We start from the raw sequence: 7500 nt of genomic DNA, 5'->3' as shown, positions 1-7500 counted from the left end.
TTCTTGGATATGAACTGGGAGAATTTTCCCACTGTGAAATCAGGTGATCAAAACCCCGAGATTATAACTCGTTTGTTTCTGTAAACAATACTTCAACTGTTTCTTCGCTGCTGATATAGAGAGAGATAAAGGGGAAAAGAAACATATAGTCTTTTCTGTCTGGATACTCAAGCTAATGGCAAATGTTATTTCATTTGTATAGTTACAAGTTAAGGCGCTGTAGAGGATGGCAGGAGGAGAGCAGCCTTGGCGGTTTATGGCAGTCAGTAAATGCCAATTTTCAGACTAAGGTCAATTAATACAACCGTACAATTTGTCTTTATTGTGTTACTATTAATATTCCTTGTTGTAACTTATAATTTTGTTTGTTGTTGTTGCCATTATCATTGTTTTAGTATCATAATTATTTTCAGTACCATTAATGTCGTTTGTGGGGGTGGGTATCATGCTGATTCAGAAAGATAAAAGAGACATTACTTTATATATTTGAATACAGTGAAGCATATCTAAACGAATTTAAGTATCATTTCTTAAACTGCCACTCGGTGTGAAATTCAAAGTCTGGTGAAATGATTTTTGTATTATAATCATTATGTATTTCAAGAATCTCTTATGCGTTTTCTTACTAAATCTAGAATGTAAGGAGTTAACAGTCGTAGTATGCTACGGGGTGTTTACAGGACTTTGTTCACAAACAGCTAATGAGTGTACATGACAGGTGATTGCTCGGGAATTGTTGATTGGCCACTAAAGATACGATGTAATTAATTTATGTCGTTGCAGAATCTTAATGTGGGGATATGATGCTAAATAGATATATAAATAAAGATCATGTATACGAGGCTAAGTCTGTGACATGGCGCCTTACCCCAAGCATCCCGTGCCTTCACCTCCATCGCCACCAATACGTTAACCCAACAACACCCCAGTCCACATGATGTCAGCAAGGTGTGCTAAAGTGAGTGTCCCTCATTACCTATTAAATCATCATAGATCTTAAATACTCCCTATTGAAATACATAATACATATAGGTACACCTACGCAAGCGCACACAAGTTGGATAAGATGTCATTTAAATTTCTCCTTTTTCTTATTCAAAGATAGAAAAGTTGGCTCGGATTTCTTCCTATTTTCATTCTTTATGGTTGAAATATGAAAATGAGAAGAATGCCCTTTATTATTCTGAAGCTTAAGCTATCAGCTTTGATATCTGTTATCCTTGGGATATTAAATTTTGTTTTGGCAATACATATAGCTAGGCCTTGAGAATGTATTAATGATAAATGTGGAGAACTTTTTCCTTTTTCTCGCTCCTCTGGAGAATATTTTACTTTTTCTTTTCCTTTGGTGAATAGTCTACATTTTCTTTTTCCGAGATACCACATCCATTAATTTATCAATGCTGACTGGCTGACATCACCATCACTGGCTGACATCACTGGCTGACATCATCATCGCCAGCAGGCCGGAGAGGTAGTCTATGTCTACGGACACGCATATTTTTCTAGTTTTCAATATGTTATTAAAGAAATCACTATAAGCGTACCCGAATGGCATAAAATTGACCGAAACATTTTTTAATGTAATTATTAATTTAATCATAAAGTAAGGCATATGAATATTTTTTAAGGAATCTTAATCTTTAGTTTCTAGCATGACATTAAGATTAAGTGAAAATATTCTGACTACACACTGAAAAAAAATATTCGCTATATGAAAAAGGCCAATATTAAAAAGTTCAAGAAAGCTTGAAATTTTGACTTGAGTTAATGCTACGTCTTAGACTGTATTTTTCAGATAGAAGAAGGAATACTTAACATAATACAGCATTTGTTGTTGTTGTTGTTTTTAAAGGAAATTTGTGAAAATGTAATTGCTTTAATTTTGTTCCACTCCATACTTTTGTTCAACGCCGGACCAGAGTGATGGCGCTGCAGTCTATGATGAATTAATACATAAAAAAAAAAATAATAAAATAAATAAAAAAATAAAAAATAATAATCATTGGTCCCTTTCAGTCTATTTAGACAAAAATAGATTAATAGATATATATAGATATGGATATGTTATATATATATATTATATATATTATTATTATATATATATATCCCAGATCTAGATCATTATTATATATATATTTATATATATATATATATATATATATATATATATATATATATATATATATGCGCGCGCGTGCGCGCGCGCGCGTGTGTGTGTGTGTGTGTGTGTGTGTGTGTGTGTGTGTGTGTGTGTGTGTGTGCATATATATGTTTATATATATATATATATATATATATATATATATATATATATATATTATATATATATATATATACCTAGACACACGCATATATATATATATATATATATATATATATATATATATATATATATATATATATATATATATATATATATATATATATATACACTATATATGTATATGATATATATAAATATATATACGTGTAGAGGGATTCCTCTCACTCTGTTCTATCCAAATATATCGAAATTATCCCCCCCCCCCTATTAGCGACACTCTTGGCCCCGACAGCAGAGGATGGCATGAAAAGTACCAGGGAAATTGCGGGCTAATGTATGAATAATATACACAAAATCAGTTGTCAGTCTTCGATACCCCAATGTCTGTTTTTTTTTTTTTTATTTTATTTTATTTCATTATTATTATTTTTTTTTTTCATTTACTGGCTGAAATAACAATTAATTATACATTCATGTAAACTCTTCGTGATGCATGATTTTTTTTTTTCTATTATCATTACTTTTATTATTTATGTTCTCTTTAGAAAGTAAGACATCTTAGTGATACAACCATCATGTAATTGGTTTTACATTGGAGTAGGTAACGCAATAATAATGGTCATTATAATTATACAAGCATAATAAGCAGTATAGTTAAGTTGTTTATTTGTGTGTGTGTGTGTGTGTGTGTGTGTGTGTGTGTGTGTGTGTGTGTGTGTGTGTGTGTGTGTGTGTGTGTGTGGGTGTGTGTGTGTGTGTATGTGTGTGTGTGTGTGTGTGTGTGTGTGCGTGTGTGTGTGTGTGTGTGTGTGTGTGTGTGTGTGTGTGTGTGTGTGAGGTATATATTCTTATCTGCATATTTCCTTTTGGGACGATAATCTGTTCTTGAAAAGTATAACGAAAAAAAAATGTAATAAGTTTATTACAAATTCTATAGAGACGGATGAGCATTATCCAGAAAGTAATATTTTCATTCTATGATCATGGACCCAATAGTATGTTACTATGTAGATTTATCACTTCCTCGCAATATTGAAAATTCATTATCAAAGTACGAAAATCTGTCATGTAATGTGATTTTTGGTTTTAAGAAGCAAACCATATCTTAAACTTTTATTCAGTCTAAATATCACAGAAAGATAATCCTAACAAAAGATAGAAAATTTGTTGCATTACCGATAACAATGGGATGATAAATTAACATAAATAATAATGTTAATAACATAAATGGCATTAATAATTATATTATTAATGATGATTATTTCAGTGATAATAATGGTAATCTTAATAACATAATGACAATTGTATGAACAGAAATAGAAATAATGATAATAATATATACGATAAGAGATAATAACGAGATATATAGGGTAATGATAAATACTGGTATAATAAAAAAAAATAAATGAAAACATTGATTTAGCAACCGATTCACAAATGAAATGATAAGCAGTGATGATAATAATGAGAAAAATATTATGACAACTACTACTGCTTCTATTTCTAATTGTAATGATAATGATAATAATAATAGCAACAAAAATTATTATTTATAATTGTCTCTATCATAATTGTTTCCATTATTACTACTATTATTATAACAGTACTTGTAATAATATATGATGACAGTCATGACAGAATAACAACTGCAACAATAATAGTGTTAATAATGATTATAATAGTAATAGCAATGGTAATAAAATTAATAATAACAGTACTGAAAATCTTACTAATCATAATAATAACTATAATAACATCAGTGTCATTAATGAAAATCAGATAGTGATAATGATGACAATTATCCTTATCAACAACTTCATCTTCATTGTCGTTATCATTATTATCATTACTATAAAAGTAACAATGAAGATAACGATAAAAACTTCATATAACTATTAATCCCGTTCAGTACAGACTTCCTTCACAAGTTCTTCCCAAGAGAACAGAAAGAACGTAATTATTTTGATCTGAATAAAAAAAAAGCCAACCGCGAGAAATGCTTCCTTGTGTGTGTTTAGGTAAGTTCATTTCAATTTTGTCTACCTGCGTAAGATAATTATAATAATGAGCAGAATGAAGGTCATAATAAGCAAATTAATAATAGTGAATATTGATAACAACAGTAGTAATAACAACAGCAATAATAATAACATTTAAGTTTACCTCAAACCGTTGTTTTACATAGTCTAAAATTTAAGTGAACGATGTACAAAGTAGGCTGTAATAAAAGAAATTGTCCACTTCAGTACCCGGGAATATTTCTTCGGAAGATTTCTTCTTCTTCTTCTTTGTCTTTTTGTATCAGATATTCCTAATCTTGCTTTAGTTTCCGATTTTGAACAATTCCAATTCTGTGCATTGCCCAGTCCTCTCTCCTGCCGCAAATACTATAGATCCATGACTTTAAAAAAATATTAAGGCTTTATTTCCCCGCATTGAATTCATCTGAAAATTGGGAATATCATCTGAAAAGTCGGCTACTAATTCCATATGTTCTTTGACCCAAAATTTGTTTGCTATTATTAGCTTATTTTTATAATATCAGACAAGTGAACCAATTTAACTTACCCTTTTGTTTTGAAAATGATGAGACTTGTTATGAATTGATTTTAGTCAGCTGTCACGGCGTAAGATACATCATACAAATAGGTAACAAGTAGCGGATCAACCGGCCAATCTCAGGGAAAAGGGGGGAAAATGGCAACTCACTCCGTTCTGTGGAGTATTTTGTCTCTATCTTTCTCTTCTTTTCTAGCCTCCGGGCTTGTACAGTGGTAACGTGTCGGCCTCTCATCCGAGGGGTCGGCGGTTCGTGCCCCAACAAGGCGCGAGAAGTTGCAATTGTCGCCCGGAGGTTACTGCTGTGGCTGGGCACCACGGCGGGCAAGGACTCGGTTCAGCCGAGTCAGCACTAGCTGACACACGTGAGCGAGTCGGCAGTAGTCGACACAGGCCGGGCTCCCCTCATGGCATAGCCCGGGCGAGGCTAAGCTTCGCGCATCGGACTTATCCTTATCTTCTTTTCTATTCTACTCAGCTGACGCATAGTGCATATGGTTGCATATGACCGATAATGTTAAAGATCATATACATAATTTTTACTATTTTACACCCTTATATACATATTTTATTTTTCTTTCTTTCTTTTCTTACTTAAAAGAGACTCATAAGGAGAGTTGCCAGGTTTTCCTTTTCTGAGATCGAACTTGGCACCCCCTCCCCCCACTACGGAACCCTCACCCTGTTTCATCTTTGTAACCTTCGCTAAAATCGACAATCGACGGAAAGGAAGCGAACTCCGACACATAACATATATGTTCGCTCAGGTGTTACGCAGTGACGCAATGAGGAGCGAAAAGTGTTCACTTGCGACAAATATGGAAAAGGTGTGAGTGACGTGAATATATTCGTAATGCAAAATATGTATCTGACCGGCTTTAGTTATATCATCGTCTGAAATTCTTTTGCAATGTGAAGATATTCATTCTCATCCATACCTTTTCTCCGTACGAGATCCGGTTACGTTACGATGTTCTGTTCGCGGACTGTACACTTCCGTTCAATGTATCTGTAAAACCTGCAGAGTAAGAAATTATATGTAAAAAAAAAAAAAATTCTCATAGTCAGAAACGCCCTTGGTTCTTAGAGGATTATTTCTCGCGGCATTAGGAACAGCATCATGTACCTGTAGGATATCGACTTGAATAATTACATTCAGTATCAGAGGGGGTAGTAGTCACAGAAGACCCTATGCCGTTGCACCAGTCTTCTGAAAGTGTGAAAAATCTGTCCACTCAGGCTTCTGGGAGACTGTTGAACTGAAGTACGAGAAAGAATTTGCCATCTGTGTGTATGTACAAGATATACTATATATATATATATATATATATATATATATATATATATATATATATATATATATATATATATATATATGTAAGGTACAAAAAGAGTATACTTTGTTCTCACCCAAAGGTTCAGTCTCGTTCTCATCCTCTTCCTCCTCGTCCTCGTCTTCGTCTTTTGGTCTGTCCCCTTCATCTTCGTATTTTTCACTGTTCTTATCTGATGAAAAAAATCCATATTAGAATAACTGAATATATATTGTAATTCTGTAGCTGTGGTGTGCACGTTTTAAGTGGTTAAGCGTGCATGTCAGAAAGTGGGGTGAGGAGCAAGCTTCTCTGGTGATTAAATAAAATTATACTCACAAGACGTAGCCTTTTTTCATTTTTTCTCTCTCTCCCTGTCTGTCTGCCTGCCTCTGCCTCTGCCATTCAGTGTGTGTCTATGTACATATACATATCCATATACAAATACACGCACACACACATATACAGTGTGTGTGTGTATGTGTGTGTGTGTGTGTGTGTGTGTGTGTGTGTGTGTGTGTGTGTGTGTGTGTGTGTGTGTGTGTGTGTGTGTGTGTGTGTGTGTGTTGTGTGTGTGTGTGTGTTGTGTGTGTGTGTGTGTGTGTGTGTGTGTGTGTGTGTGTGTGTGTGTGTGTGTATGTATATATATATATATATACATATATATACATATATATACATATATATATATACATATATATATACATATATATATATACATATATATATATATATATATATATATATATATATATATATATATATATATATATAATACACATTTGCGACATATGTATATATGCACATATATGCACACACACACACACACACACACACACACACACACACACACACACACACACACACACACACACACACACACACACACACACACACACACACACTCACACACACACACATATATATATCTATATATATATCGTTTATTACCTCTCTCTCTCTCTCTCTCTCTCTCTCTCTCTCTCTCAAATTAATATCAAATATCAACATGCACAACCAAGTTAACTATCCTGCAAAAAAGAAGATTTTTTTAAAAATCACAAAAACAGAAGCACAGATAAAAGCAACAACATATACGTACCTCTCTTACTAACCTTTCTGTTTATTATTATCTGTTCACAAACCTATACAAATTACACGGCATCTTTGATCCTCTCGCGCCTGGAATTCTCTACTAAAACTTTTGTTGAAATTCCTGAGTTCGAGAAAGAAATAAAAAAAAGATAAATGAAATGACAAATAATGATGTGAAATAGGTGAACAGAATAATAGCAAATGTATAAATAAGAAGTGTTTTTGTTAATCTCATTAGACTATTCATTATATGCATTGATAACATCT

The sequence above is a fragment of the Penaeus monodon genome, chromosome 42 (genome assembly GCF_015228065.2).
Source record: "Penaeus monodon isolate SGIC_2016 chromosome 42, NSTDA_Pmon_1, whole genome shotgun sequence".
NCBI lineage: Eukaryota > Metazoa > Arthropoda > Malacostraca > Decapoda > Penaeidae > Penaeus > Penaeus monodon.
Note: the sequence above shows the minus strand (reverse complement) of the source record.